General features: G+C 31.6%; 1 long non-coding RNA gene across 2 annotated transcripts; it reads left to right on the top strand.

The window, feature by feature from the left end:
- The first annotated feature begins 12,710 nt into the window (after positions 1-12,710).
- LOC136271211 (uncharacterized) lies at positions 12,711-17,115 on the top strand. 2 transcript variants are annotated; one of them, XR_010709092.1, is made up of 3 exons: positions 12,711-14,341; positions 16,135-16,176; positions 16,304-17,115. It is a non-coding gene; the product is annotated as an uncharacterized lncRNA (long non-coding RNA). The 2 variants fall into 2 exon arrangements; XR_010709089.1 differs by having other exon boundaries at positions 16,135-16,190.
- Positions 17,116-17,134: the final 19 nt, after the last annotated feature.

The following is a 17,134-nucleotide window of genomic DNA, read 5'->3' as shown; positions in this document are numbered from 1 at the left end:
ACTAATAAATTGTTAGCTTTGTTTCGTTTGATCTTAGCTTTGAACCTTTTTTCCTTGTACATTACACACAGAATAAGTGACGTAAAAAAGCATAATTATAAGGAAACAAATTAAAAATATACATAAAAATGTGATACTTATCCCAAATTGTCTTGTCTACCTTCCATGCATGTGTCTTTATATATAAACTTTAAAAAAAATTAATTTTTCCTTCCAAAAAATATTTTAACCTATTTGGTTTTTTTTCTTTCGATATAGAAAAATGACCCCAAACTGTGGAACGATTAAACAAGAGGCCCAGGGGCCACATCGCTCACCTGAGCAACAACTGCTTTAACCCTGATTAAATTAGCATTACAGTATCAAAATATCTTGACAACTGAGTACAGTAGATCTTGCTAAAAAAATTGAAAATCTGCCAATTTTAATCTACTCTTATTTTTTGGTAAATACCAAGCCCCTTTTGTTGTTGTACCTGTAAGAAGATTTTTCTCTATTCCTATATACCCCACCCCCTCCATTTCGTGGCCCCACTTTTCTCTAGGGAATCATGGTTTCATCAAACTTAAATCTGCATAACCTGTGCTTTCACACTAAGTACAGAGTTTTGGACCGAAAACTTTCCAAGAATATTTTTAAAGATTTTCTCTATATATTCCTATGTAAAAATTCAAACTGCCATCACGGTCCCGCCCTACCACAAGGGAATGTGTTTTTGCAAACTTGAATTTACACTACCCATGGATGCCTCTACACAAGTTTAAGCTTATCTAGCCAAAAAGTCACTAAAAGAAGATTTTTAAAGATTGTCTCTATATATTTCTAAGTAAATATTTATCCCCCATTGTGGCCCCGCCCTACCCCTACGGACCATGATTTGAACAAACTAGAATCTACATTATCTGAGAATGGTAACACATCAATTTGAGCTTTCTAGGCCAAATAGTTTTTAAAAGAAATTGTTTAAAATATTTTCTCCATATATTCCTATGTTAAAATTGATCCCCCAATTGTGGCCCCACCCTATCCCCGGGGACCATGATTTGAACAAACTAGAATCTACACTATCTGATGATGCTTCCACTCAAATTTGAGCTTTCCTGCCTAATAGTTTTTGAGAAGAAGATTTTTAAAGATTTTCTCTATATATTCCTATGTAAAACTTGGCCCCCTCTTGTGGCCCCAACCTACCCCCGGGGACCATGATTTGAACATATTTAAATTTACACCACCTGAGGATGCTCCCATTTTAATTTGAGCTTTTCAGGCCTGATAGTTTTTGAGAGGAAGATTTTTAAAAGATTTTCTCTATATATTCCTATGTAAAAATTGACCCCCCCACTGTGGCCCTTTCCTACCCCCGGGGACCATGATTTGAACAGACATAAATCTACACATCTTGAGGATGCCTACACACAAGTTTAAGCTTTTCAGGCCCAACAGTTTTTGAGAAGAAGATTTTTGAAAAATACCAACAAATTTTCAATAATTCTCAATTAGCTCCCCTTTAAAGAGGGCGTGGCACTTCATTTGAACAAACTTGAATCCCCTTCACCTATTGGTGCTTTGTGCCAAATGTGTTTGAAATCTACCCAGTGGTTGTTGAGAAGAAGATGAAAATGTGAAAAGTTTACAACGACGACGACGATCACAACGACGACGACAACGACAACGACAGACAACGGACAAATTGTGATCAGAAAAGCTCACTTGAGCCTTTGGCTCAGGTGACCTAAAAAGTGAAGAAAAAAGATCCAGGAGTAAACATTTTCTCATTTTAAACATAAAATGGTAAACAAGAAGAATATGGGCTACCCCATATGCAACTTATATAGTATATCCATATCGACTTTTAAATTTCTTGATTTTCAACAAATTGGATTTACAAGGTATTCACATTATAGATTTTATTCTTTACGTATACCAGGTCTCAATCGCATTTTTATGTATACAAATATGTAAATAGAGTGCATCGGTGATCACCGTGTAGAAAGGGACTGAAGTATAGTGATGAGAAATTATTGTCAGTATATTAACATTTAGTAAAAAATATCCCCAAGTTTTAGTTTATAGCTTCTTATATATCCTCATCCACAACTCCTTCTTCGGAGATTTAAATAGTCTGAAAATGGCCATGACATTCTAATGTTTCTCGAACGTCATATATTTAATTTGATGGATCGATCGAGATTTTTATTTTTATTTTTTTGAAATATTTCACAAAACAGAGACTAATATTGGCTTTATTGGCTTTGAATTATTCTATGTGGATTTTGATGTATTTTTCAGGGAGACGGGGAAAATGTATTGAAAGCGAACATGGTGTATATTAAAAGCTGAAGATCATTTGTGTAAAAATTCTTAACAGTTGAGTAAATCTTTCATATTTTTGGTTTTACCATTAATTCCTGGTGTTGCACTTGCATACCAAGTAGTTAGTTGCACTGGAAAATAAATTACAAATGTCATTGCAGGTATAATTTATAATCAGTCTATAGTTTCGTAGCAAAATAGACATAAATTCCTATATAGTGAATTGTATCATGAAGTATTTATGATATGTGTTTACTCGTAATGATAAGATACATGTAACCCTTGTGATGAGAACCATACATCGGTAACAAAACATTTTTTTTCTAAAATGGTCCTTTTATTTTGCCTTAAGTTTATCTGAATATAAATTTTAAGTTATTTTTAATGTTCACTGCAATAAAAATGACAATATTGTAGAGACTATATTATGTTTAACAAGAAATGATACTGAAATACTTAAATTTGTAAGGGGGCCATTCTTCTATAGGGATATTTTTTCATGAAGAATGTGCTCTTTATAATGACACGTTTTCTTCAGGCAATAGGGTCATTTTTTACGTCAAAAATGACCCCGGTATTTATTCTACGGGGGAAATATTCTGCTTACACCGGCCCATACAGTCGATGCGTGCAGTGTTGAAGCAAAACTAAATGAAAAGAACCAAGATTAGAATATCAATAAGTGTTTATTCATGTCAACAAACAACGCCTTTCATTAATCAAAACTTACCCGGAAATTTTTTTGTAGGAGTTTACATCTTTTGAAAAAAAAGAAATACAAAAATAGCTGAATGTAGCCAGGAGTATATGTTATGTCGTGATAAGGAAGTTCCATTTTAACTTTTACTTGATTTTAAAATAAATTGTGTATTTTCCCGTTGGTTGATTAACTGTACCAGCAAATTGAATAGTATTCGTGTCCGTTTGTTTATTTCTATGGTTGTTTATATAATTGACATAAATATATTATTGAATTTATATAAATCGTCACAAAAGCTACCACTATTAATATCCTTGTGGTAATCACGTAATAAACACGACAGAATATTTTCCATCTTTGAATAACGAATCGTTTTATACATAAAGTATATTCACTTTCTTTGTTTTTTCAAAAGCAATAGATCTTCATTAAAAATATAGTCATGGAAATGGATAATGCATAACAGTATCATTATCAAAATACTTAAAATGCATTTATTATTTTGAAATATGCGAGTTTAATTTTGTGTTTAAGAAAACTAAAATGTTCTTTTTAAATATCAAATGCTCTCTTCTGGAATTCATTCTGATGTGAAGGTAGCGAGAATAAAAGAAGAAAAAAAATCAAACATAACTCGTGTTAGAGTTACCAAAAGGTGATATTTTGCTGTTTTAGATATATCTCCCGACCATTCAGTCACCTACAATATACAGGGAAACAATTGCCTCCGTTCTATTTTATCCATTTTCTGTTGCTCCTATTGAATGTGCAATTGTTACTGAGATTGATTTTATACAGTCCATCTAGTCAACTCAACAATTCGTTCAAAAGAAAGTTTTTGCAATTAAGATATTTTTTTTTTGTAAATCATTTTGAAAAATACAACCAGTCAACATGGAAAACATCATAGCCGACTGGGTTTAGAGATGTATGGACAAATATTATTAAACCAAACATTTATTTCTTCTTTTTTTTGAGTTAACATAAAATGTACCTTTTATTTTCATTTTCGACAAACCTTTAGTGATTTTAAGTTTTCAGAATCGTATAAATGCAGATTTTTTTTTCATACATGTTTTCATTCCGTTGCTATAAAAATTGTCTTAAGAGATTGAGTTTGATACACTACTATAATGACAGATACATGCAGACGTTTTTGTACCAGACCTTTTGGGGTTTTTTTCATGCACTTTGTTCATATCAATCCTCACTCCCTGGGGCATGTCTGTATACATTAACATAAAGTTGTGGTTCTAATTTTTTTCTGATGTGTGTTTCCTAATTTTGATAAAAATTGATCGATTTATCTACCATTATTTATTGTAAACAGTGTTGATCCCGTTGGATATAAATGCTTTAGAAAACAAAGATAACCTTAATAAATATGTTTTTGCTGATATTTAAACAGACTAAACTTGTGTTTGTGAGCAACTTCCACGATATGACATCAGTTGACAGTAAATAGCCCCTGATGAAACTGCTGTACATATCTTGAAAATACAATAAAATTCGACGCAGTACAAGCCCATTGTAAAATAGTACATTACCTTAAAAATCGAGAAATATAAATCTCACGAACGAAGCTGGTTGAAACGTCGGACTTGCATGGAACGAATTATGAATCAACAGTAGCGTATTACAAATGACGATATACAAATTGTTATATACAATTTTGGAAGACTCAAAACCGGGTTTAAAAGTAAGTATTCCTCCCTTTACATTCAACGAATAATGCATTTAAAATCGCAATTTTATTTTCATAGACAGAATATTGAACACTTTGGTTTTCCGTACACGTCGAACGAAGTATTTGTTAAATAATTTACTAACCTTTCATCTCTATTTTGCGATACATCATACTGACGTTTTTGATAGCACGTTAAAACTCGTTACTCCAAGTGACTGTGGACTTTTTTTTTAAAAATATCATACATGTACCATGGGCCGCTTTAATTCCAGTGTTAAGATTTCTCGACCTGTCAAAATGTATCAGTTGCAATGTTTATAATTTCACACTGCAAGAATATCAGTTGCAATGGTTATTAATTCACACTGCAAGAATATTAATTTTTTTTTATTAATCTATCTAAAATAATATATATTCACTTTGGGTTTATAAATCCGCATAATATTATTCAAAGTAACAACTATATTTGTGCAGTTTTATTGAATTGTTTTTGTATTGTTTCGCATTTTTCGCAAAATTCAAATACAATTCATGGCATTTACACTTTTTTAATACAGGTTCACATATCTGCACCGATGTACCGAACAAGGTCCGGCAAATCTTAAAAAAAAATATCATTAAAAAAAATCATTTTCTCCGATTTCTGTATACTACAACAACAACTTTTCTTCTTTGGAGGAAATAAAACATTAAAAAAGGTACAGGTATTCTGAAATTAAGATGAAATATGTTTCCTTTTACATACGTTTTATTTTAGTTAGTAACCTTTTAATGTTTATCAGATGCTACTCATACAACAAAGTTACTATTAACGTATGTTTCCGTTTATAAGCTGTCACGATTGATCTAAATTGGTTTTACTTTTACTTCCTCTAACTCATGATGACACTACATAGCCTCTTCAGCTGCTGTCAAACAGTAAAGAAAATGCTTTCTGATAATATTTTTTTCTGTACAAATAGTATAGCTCTACCTCTGTAAAGTTACGATAACAGAACATGTTCTCCCTCTAAATTTAAAAGATGCGGCCCCTTCTGTTCATCAATTGAATTAATCATGTAAAAACCGACGTGTATGTTTTTCGTGTCGACAGTTCATCAAGCGGTGTTGACTATTTACTGTTTTGATTTTATTTATGTAAAAGAGAGTAATAAAAATACTAGGGTAAATAACACCAGAAGCCTTAACCCCTTGAGTTCATGGCACAAACATATTTTTGTCAGGTACCATTTTAGATTTTTGGTAAGAGTTGAATTTCTTGATATATTATATATATATAAAATATTTAAGCCGTTTTGTAATTTATTTTCATAAAATAATGGTATTCTTATACATCGGACAGCACCAATCCTGGCACCTGAAATGTTTAGGGTCATAAATAAGCTATTAAGCACCACAACATTGATGCGACCGCGAGAATACAACGACCTGTTGTAATTGTAATGATGACATATTAATAATATTAAAAGAAACGAAACATCGGGTTGTAAAACAGTTATACCCTGAACTGAAATTATCAGGTCCATCCACAAATGGTCTGATATATGGTCAAAATATTCTGTTGGTACAACTTTTACCTTAAAAGTTAAATATCCTAATGTTATAAGTCTATTGAACGTAATTAAAATAACACACATGGGAGAAACATTACAAATCAGTTTTGTTGTGGCTGAAATTCTTAATGATTCTAATAGTCTAGCGCTACTACTGTACAATTGCACGATAACAGAATGTACCCTCTCTAGTTAAAAAGATAAAAACCCTACTGTATATCAAGTGAATTGAACATTTAAACACCGAGGTATATATCTTTCGTTTCTATATTAGCTCAGCTCTGTGTTTTTCAAGCACTGTTGACCTTTAACAGTGTTGTATGTTGAAGAGAGTAAATCATCAGGCTCAAAAACATCGGGAGCCCTTAACACATAATAAAATTATTTAGCTTTGAAACACCGGAATCGGAAACATTGAAAGCCGTTACCCGGAGACCCAAATATTCAGTTTCATCGACTAGTTGTTTAGCACTGCCACTTTAAACATGCAATGTAGGTACCATCTCTAGTTTTAAAAGAGGTAGTACTTGTGTATTTAATTTATTCATTAATAAAAAGAAATTTAAAACATCAGACTCAGAGACATAGAAACACCCTAACGTGGAGCTTAAATAGTTTAATACTGTCAACAGATTTTGTTGGTACAAATACTACTTTACACGATATAGACCCTACAGTAGTATATCTATTTAACGTAAATAGAATTTAAAAAAAAAATGGGTTCTGAAACATTGTAAGTTATTAAAAAAACTGAGTTTTACAAAAATCCTGACATTCTCCCTTTAAGGTCTTTTCTGTAGGAGCTGAAATCCCAAGTATTCCTAACTAATAGCCTTGCACTACTATTTTATAGTTTAAGAAAAGAACATGCGCCTTCTCTGGTTTGAAAGATCCAGGCCTACTTTACACCAAGTGAATTGAACATATAAACACCGACGCATATGTATTTTGTGTTGACATTGGTATCGTGTTTATCAAGTGGCGTCGACCTTCTACAGTGTTGTTTTATGTATGTTAAAGAGAGTAAAAATATCGGATTCGAAAACATCGGGGTTCCTGACCCCTTGGGCTGAAGTTCTCATGAAACCTACTAGTGGTAGGCAGCTACCATTGTAAAAATTATGGTAAGAGTTACATGCACAATGGCGGTTATTTTAAACATTTGAGGTCAAGATCTAGTAAATGAAAGGTGCCTACATGTTTATGAAATTTAAGATATAAACTCTTTCAGTGATGCTTCAAAGCAATAGCTTTGTTTGATAGGATGTACCGGGGCTAAACACAGTGAAAAGTCAAGTTTTAAACTGTCATTTTCTATGGAATATGTCCATTTTTTACTAATAAGATATATCTAGAATGCCTACAAACTCTCCAAAAACGGAATTAAACAAGTCCCTCACCCCCTCTTTAAAATGATGCCCAACTGAAGATAGGTATCGGAATTACTTTTCCCATGGTTAAACATAGAATATCAAAAAAATTGTTTGATTTTCTACATAATTCCTTTAAAGCCGTAAAGTACGGGACTTTTTTATATCAATTATAACGTCATAATGGTCCTAGCACAAAAAAGACACTCTGGAATCATTGACATTGACCGATGATAACATTGTAATGAATTTGGTGACTCGATAAACAGGAAATTGCTAGATGTGATTTCTCCATGATTGTATTGCAAATATCAAAGAGCACTCGATCCAATCATTTGTTCCTATTTCAACTCATAAAGTGGTCAGAAATAAGTACTTACAGTGATAATTTATTTTAAACGAGGAAAATAATTTCATGAAGATTTCCTTACTGTTGTACGGTCTCGCTATGAAAATGTATCTGGTGTTTGTGTGTGTCGGAGGTTTTGCATTTGTCAATGGTTACGGTGAGCCAGTTGTTTGAGTTTGAACTTGATATTCTACCTTAAATCGGCTCAATTTTAAAAGTTTGATATTTATATATAGCAATTTATGTCTGTTCTGCTCATTAGATAAAAAACAATGCTAGAAATACGGGCATTTGTTATGATTACTGCATCAAGGATAATGGCATACGAATGATGTAACGGGTATTGAATAGTACAGTGATATGACCATGAATCTTAATCAGATTTAAAACGAAAACAAAAGGCTTAGCATATCAATAAGAAATAAATTTTCCATTGTAGCGCGGCCAGTTAGTTGTGAACAATGACGCTTTTGTCCCGATATATTGTTGGTTATTATACTGGATTTAAAACCAAACATCTTCCATAGTTATACTCGTTTGCAAGGTTACATGTAAACATGATGTGCGTGAATTTTACATGGATTGTATTATACCGTTAATCAGTCTGGTTCAAGGTAAAACAACTTAATAGGAATCTGCAAAACATTAACAACCTGTCAGAGTTGATGATATTTTACATGTAAAAATATGATGCATTATCATCCTGCTGGTAAATCCGACATTGTATCTTAATTATCTTAATTATTCTATGCAAAGCACGTGATCAACTCCAAAACTTTTAATTAATTTTCTAAATAATATACCGGTGATATAAAATGACCAACGATGCGGTCATTGTAAACTTTAGAAATTAAAGGAAAATTAATGTCAGTTCTACCGAATACCAATGGGACAGGAAAAATCAGAATACGATATTTTAACTTTAAATGAACTGGTTATTTCATATTTATGTGATAAGTAGAAAAGTGATGATTTAAAATAAAAAGGAAATTTCCATTTCTTTGTAGATTGACATTTCTTTTTATAATGAACGGCAACTTAACATTTTAAAATTAACAATCTTCTCAACAGGTAATATCGCCCTTAACAAACCAGCATACCAACAGCACCCTGTGCCAGGTGACGACTTACGTGACGCCAGTAACGCTGTTGACGGACGGAAATCAAACCTGAGATTGTGGGGAGGTCAATGTGCTGTATCAAGTTTAGGAACAACTGCCACCTGGTGGGTGGACCTGACCAGCATCAACAGCATCAATCACATCACCATCTACTTCAGGACGGACATTAAACCATGGGGTATAGTCATATTTACTAAATGTATGTTATTATTAAGTCTAGTATGACATTTAATATACTTCGATTATATCTGCACTGCTACGTTTAGTGGTAAACCCCGCATATCACCTGAGTTCTTAAAAGAGTACTTCAGTCTGTAGAAATAATAGTATTCTGAAATAAATCACGCTGATAAATGAATATATCGTTACACGTATGAAACAATATCACAAAAGATGTGTGAAATTAAACGTCACTAAATTGATTTTATAAAGTTTAACCTCTTGCAGTTTGTTGTTTTCGTTACTTCAACATCGATTTAATTGTACGACTAACAGACTTAGTTTGTGGTTATAATTATTAGTAACATCAACATTTTAATAAAAATTAGAAGCATGTTGGGTATTTTATGAAATGTAGAGCGATGTAAAATATATTTTCTATGTATGAACGTCTGATAAACATCCAGGTAATACGAAACTCTATCATTTCAAGCAGTATGCGACCTCTCACATAATAAAGTGTTAAATGACGCGCCATGCCTAAACATGAAATCTAGTTGTTATAAGTTGTTACAGCTTACGACATAACTAAATCTCACTAACGCCATGCAAGTTTTATGAATACATATATGTATTTAAAATTTTAGAGTTCTACCGAAGCAGCTAAATACTGTGACAAAGTAACGTAATATAGGCATTGTGTCACGATAGGTATTCACATTCCACATATTTTTTGCATGTTAAGTGTGTGGAAAGCTACTGCAGATATAGCACCATGGCACAGTTGTAGAATTTTTATTAAGAAGTCACAAAGGACTCCTTTAAAAGTGCATCTACCTCTTCTTTTTTTAAGACAACTAATAGTAAAACTAAGTGAAAGTTTCATTCTTTTAATGAAAAAAAGGAAAAGTTGAACTTCGTGAGTTTTAATGTGCTTGAGAACTTTACATTGAATTAACAAGTTGTAATTTAAGTGCTATAAGTAGGACAACAACTAATTTCCTGTGATTTTGTGAACGTTTCCTGTACTACAAACACGATTAAGGAATTATTTACAATAATTGTCAAGCTTCCCCAATCATAGATTCTAAAATCCGATGAATTTGATTTTTGGGTTTTACTGCAGACTCTTTAAATGGCAGCTGTAATACCTTTGATAACTACATATAACACATCACGCAGAATATAGAAAGAACCGCTGATTGTATTTTGTTTATATACCATTACTTAAATTCAACACGATTTATATGCATGCAGAAGTAATTTAATACTACTGCAAGGCTACAAACTACAAAAGATACAATTTAAATTGTTATACTTTCATGTTAAATACTGAAATCTGATTGGTTGAGACACAGTTCATAATCCTTTCTATTACCCTCAGCGTTAGCAACGCACTTAGCAACGGGTAACATTAAAAATTGTTACATGCGCGAAAATTATGCGCGTACGGTTCGCTGTAGAATTCACGTTATTCCTTTAAAAAAGCAGTAAAATTTTCTTAAAAATTAAGACATTCAGAATAACAAAATAAATAGTGCCTGTTTGGAAGGACAACAGTTGAAATAAACACCCCTCGAAAACCATTGTCAACCTTCGCTTCGCGTCGGTTGACAATGGTTTTCTCGGGGTGTCAATTTCAACTGTTACCCTCCCAAACAGGCACTATTTATATATTATTATGCCTAACAAGGACAACAACAGCATACCTTGTCTTTTCACAATATCTGTTTGCTAGACATGTTTGTGTTTTTTATAGCCTTATGTGTACTGCAATCAAAATCATTTTAATTTTCTTATAATAATATAGGTTCTTCTAATATCTTCACAAAATTCGTTCTTGGATTCTCTGTGTACGTCTCCAATACAACAGACAGACTACAGGGAACACTCTGTTTCAAAGACGACAAATTTACACTAGACACCATACCTGCTGTCTTCACCACCATCTGTCCTGTAAATGGACAGTACGTTATTTACTACAACGAGAGACTACCAGGAGCTACCTACCCTGACGTGTACTCTGCCTTGGTTTTTATTGCCCTCTGTGAAGTTGAGGTATATGGTTGGTGTCATTTTATTTTTTTATTAATAATCATTACATCAGGTGAATTATTGCATGGAACCAATCCATCAATTAATTTTGCGATGCTCTTCATCTTCAAATCGGTTCTTTAACATCTAAGATCACAACCAATTCAACCAAAACAGTACATATGAAAAAAAAGAACACAGTATATCTGTGAATAAGTGTGATACATTTAATAAATGATTGATTGGTATGACATTTGTATTATATTTTGTTGGTGAAAATCTCAGGGTTTGCATTTTCTTCCGCAAAAATAGGATCAAGGTGCAAGTAAAGAAAATCAAAATATTATAAAGGAACTATAGAAATAAATTGTCAACTGTGAACTAATACAATGTGTATTTTGATTTTAAATAAATATTTTAAAAATGTATAGCTTTATCGCATGACACATATTTTTGAATCAAATGATGAAGCTTATGGCCTTTTTCTTCATAATTAAGATTTTTTAATCCTCTTTTTTATAATTAAGATTTATTAAAGATTTTTTTTTAACAAAACTATATAATAGTTTGCATTTCGTCATGATAATAACATTAATGTTTACTAATAACTATTATCAAAGGATGTCCTGCTTCTGGATGTTTCTCGTCAAATAATACCTCCCCCAGTCCAGATGTTAACTGTCTGTACTGTCACATAGAAACGGGCACATATCGGGGCTGTAAACCTGGATACAAAGGTCACCGATGTGAACTAGGTAAAATTACAGATGTGTAGCTTAAAGCTATAAAAATATGATTTAAAAAAAATCCACGGGAAAACATGTGAATCACTTAAGTTAAAATACAATCCATTTAAAGAAGAACTAAAATGAAAATAACTTACATTTTAATCAAACAATAGGCAATCATCCATTTTACATGCATGTACCCTTTGATTAATATTTAATGCATTACCTTTAGCTTGCCCATTTGGGGTTTTTGTTATATGAAATAGATTTCACAAGCATTGATTCATAGTTTTACTATTATATTCTTTCATCTATATAATATGAATATTATAGTTTATGGTCTATGGTTTGCGACAGAGGGTTGCGTGGTCCGGAAACACGTGGACACTGTTGTGACATCATTGATTTATACATAACTGTATAAATATATAACGACGATGATTTGAATTTATAGCTTGTGATAGAGGCAAGTATGGTTCCTAATGCAACGACACCTGTGGACATTGCCGTGATGTAGACCAGTGTTCCAATATCAACGGAACTTGTTTGACTGGGTGTGATCCTGGGTATCAAGGGGCCCTATGTAAAACACGTAAGAGTATTATGTACAATCATCATAGATAGATAGATAGATAGATAGATAGATAGATAGATCGATAGATCGATCGATCGATCGATCGATCGATCGATCGATAGATAGAAATGATTTGAATAGATAATCAATGATTACAGGTTATAGCTTATTTTTCTCTTTTTTCAATTTTTTTCTCTTTTTTCAAATTTAGTTATGAATCAATAACAGAAACAAATAAAACAAACGTGTTTTGATAAAGACCAGCATCTAAGTTTCCGAAAAGATATGCATGTACCCTCGGCAAGTTTAAATAAAAGAACAAAAAAGAACAAAAAAGTATTGTACCCGAGAGTGTTTCAATAGTCTCTGCTGCATTGCCATTTTTTGATAATATTTAGTAGGCCGCATTTTTTGAAACTGCTTAAAGGGTATTTTTCTTTTAATGGAATGAAATTGCCGTGTTCAGTCAAAATTGAATTAGTTTGCGCAAAACTACCTGTTGTCGCGTTTGTACCCAGAGATACCTGTTACAAGTACATATATGGATAACACAGCGGGAATGCGGCCAATGTATCGTGGGTAAGTGTTTATATTTCACCAGTGGATATTTAATGAAAGCATAAGTGGATCGAAATATAGATATAAAAATAAAAAAAACATAACGTTCAACTAATTCCTTCCTTTTTTTCAATTGTTTGAATAGAAACCAAGAATTTTAGCTTACCTGAGCTAAAAGCTCAATCCTGTCTGTCGTTTGTGTGCCTGTTCTTACACTTTTCACATTTTCAACATCTTCTTCAAAACCACTGGGCCAATTTTAACTAACTTAGCACAAAGCCCACTTAAGGAAAGATAATTCAAAGTTGTTCAAAGAAATATAATAAGGAATGATTGCCAATTTTTTACAAATTTTGATGAATATTCCTCTCTAGACACATTTTGCCAGGAAAGCTGAAATTTATGTGCAAGCATTCACAGATAATGTGGAGGTTCAAGTTTTTGAAAATTATGACTCCAAGGGGTAGGGTAGGGCTTAAATTGTGGCTCGAATTTTTACATAAAATTATATAGAATAATGTTTAAAAAAATTCTAAAAAAACATTCAATCGGGAAAGCTTAAACTTGGATGAAAACATTCTCGGGTAGTGTAAATTCAACGTTGTGAAAAATATTTATCCCCGGGGTACGGTAAGACCAAATTTGGAGTTCGAAGTTTCACATATAATTTTATAGAGCCACACATCCTCTCACCTGTAGATAAATAATTGCTAAAGCTCTAATATGTCATACTAAAATATGCATTATGTTTAATTGACACATTGAAAAATATGATTTATTATAGAATTTAAACAAAACTGTTTCCTTATTTTGGTATTAATGTATAGGCTAAATTCTCACCAATTCATTTTCAATGAAGCTCATGCAGAGTTGTAAGTTATAAAAATTACGATAATATATATCAAGTTGAATCTCCAGCATGTAACAGTGCAATCATTTTTTGTGATATAGCACGGGCCAAATGCAAATGCAAAGTATTTTAATGAATACAGAATAAAATTTTATTTAATTTTAATTATAATTTTAGTTTTAGTGTTTTGTTAATTTACCATTGATTCTTTAAATCTTTAATTCCAGTTTCATAAAAAAAGATTTCAAAATGAAAGGTACCCCGTTTTACGTCTTGTGTGCTGTACTGAGTCTTTTTTGTGTACTGGAAAACAGCTAGGGTGTTGGTTTACATGTTAAGAGGAAGGTACAATTGTTTTCAAGATTTTATTTTATTTTGGTTTATCTTAAAAGGCTAAATTGTCAACAGAATTCTCATCGGATTGACTTAAAAAAATCGAATACATTCATTTGTTTTATACACAAATATTATAAAAATTGCATAATTTTTTTTTAAAGAAGATAAGTTTGACCCAAAAGTAGTCATGGAAATCTAGACATTTTGAACGTTCTTTTTATAACGTTTTTAAACCGATTGTGTTATAAAAGATAAGTTTATTTTATAACAAAGTTAAGAATATCTAAGTATCGTACATAGAAGCAGACCTTTTTTCTGTATTTTTAATTTCCCTTCAATGAAATATCAAAGCATTTTATGTAAAGTTTGTAGTTACGTTCTACTAATATCGGATGAGGGCGAAGGAAAAGCAAGTTCCAAAGAAAATGTTTGAAAAAATAAAACAACGGGTCATTAACCTACATTCTAATAAGTGAAAAGTAACTCTGTACTGCATACAACAGATTGTTTCTTCATTACCGTCAGGTACCTTTTTTTCTGTTTGAGTAGACTTTATCCTAAATAAGTTTACAAATTTCAATGTTAATCTTTTAATGACCAAAGTCTAATGTACATTGTTCAAGGTAGTTGTCCCTTTTGAGAACAAATCAATTTTTTTCAAACATTTTGTTTAGAAGTTGCCACATGCAAAGGTCACAATATGTAGTTTTTGAGACTGCAATCGCCATAAACGTGTCCAAGGAAAATTAGTGTCGACAGCAGGATCTTAACTCCATTGGTAACCCAAACCAATAGAAGTATTGTGATCGGTTAAGCTAGAAAGCAAACATAAACACATTCTATTGAATGTTCAATGGTAGTATAAATGTTGTTCAAAAGAGTATCATTTCCGAGCTCAGATAGATTTTCTCTATCGAAATCTAACAGACTGGGTGGCATTTTTGAAAACTTGAACTCTTTTAGGTATTGGTCATTAGATCTCGACTGTTCAAAATGATTTTAAGCCAATCAAGGTAGACAATAATCACCGGAATTTATTACAAGTTGATAATTTAATATGTGCATTTGCATCCACTTAGTTTGATTCCCTGTATTTCTTAAGGAAATTGATAGTAAATTCACACCTCTGTAAAAATTGACAGGACTGTAATCTACTCTCCCCTTTTATCGATTGGTTAAAACAAACAAAATTGTGAGACTCAAATTCCTATAGAAGACGATTTGACCGTTTCTTTTATCTACCATACTGATGTAAATTAACAATAACTAGACATAATTATTCATTATTACTTTTTAACCATCAATTATTAATTTGATAAAAAAGAAATATTTAAATATAATCAATTAAACCCGATTCATGCGGGTTATGAATGTAGCGATTAATGCACCAAAAAATACATAACCAACTAACGCTGGTCCCTACCTTCATATATCGCATGAATTACAAATGTTTAAATAAATGCAAAATTTATACATTAACAGAGGTACCATGGATCGATATATTGATTTCGTTACTAGCACTTAATTGGTTCCTTTGATTTATTTTTAAAGTTATTCAATCTATGATACAATAGACTTAACTTGCATTGCAGTTCTTTGCTTTCTAGTTATAGAAACCATTTTTTAAGAATTCAGGTAGACTGATATACATGTATGTAACATATATATATATTGATATATTCAATTACTTTAATCTAAGTTGAATCTATGTTGCCAGTAAATCTAAAAAAAAAAACATAATTTTTACAAAAAAATGCTTACAGTTCATTGTTTTTATTAAATGAAATCGTTTTTCATTTCAGAAAATGGATCGTATCAGTGAGGACAAACCTGCAAAATACCTGGTGGGCATTTACATGTAATATCATATTAATATTAAGTATAATCTAAGTATAATTTTGTTTCAAATCCCGATATTTTTTCTTGATTGTTCTTATCATTGTAATATTTCTGTTGTATTTGTTTTAATAGGAAAAAAGACCGGTAAATTTGATTATCATCACGATGTTCATCATGATCCTGCTGTTGTTTATCGTAATTGGTGAAACTTGGATGGACAGTTCATTGTATAACAGTGAAATAGCGATAACAAGGCAAAATTGTTCAATATGGTTGAAAGTTTTATCATTTTTCTTAATTTAGTTTGTATTTTCAATGCTTAGTCAAATCAATTGTAACAATAAAGATATTTTAACGAAAGGCAAAAATTTTAAACAAATTTGCAAAAAAAGGTTTTCTTTATTTTAATAGCAAACTACAAAGAATACAAAATTGACACAAGTGACTAAAATCATCGCTTCTTTTTTTTTTGGATGTAGCCAACTCCCTGCTTGTCTCGTTTTTACGATGTTTTTATCCTCTTTTTTTAAATTTTGCACATTTATTTGTTATGTTTGATTGGATTTTTTATTTCCTTGAAACTCTGATAGAAATACTTAAAATATCAAAATGATACAGGTGGTGGTATAATTTATAAAACAATAAAAAAAAAATAACAAGCGTCCAAGAGCTTTTATTAGTTTGCTCACATCTGTCACGATCGACATTCATTGAATTAGATATCTGTTGTTTTTATCCGCGTGTTAATTATGAAACTTTAACTCTAAATCAATTTCAATATTGAATTATACCTAATATATAGAAAAGACACCGCAACACAAATAGTAAATAAATGCTTTGTCTCTTAATATACATATAAACAAAGAAAAGAAATTTATGGTAGAAAATATATACTGGAATTCGTACCTGATTCAGGATTAAACGAAAAAAAGTCTTGTTGTTTAAGCTGCATGTAAAATTAAT

The sequence above is a fragment of the Magallana gigas genome, chromosome 1 (genome assembly GCF_963853765.1).
Source record: "Magallana gigas chromosome 1, xbMagGiga1.1, whole genome shotgun sequence".
Lineage (NCBI taxonomy): Eukaryota > Metazoa > Mollusca > Bivalvia > Ostreida > Ostreidae > Magallana > Magallana gigas.
Note: the sequence above shows the minus strand (reverse complement) of the source record. Positions and strands in the feature narration are given on the sequence as shown.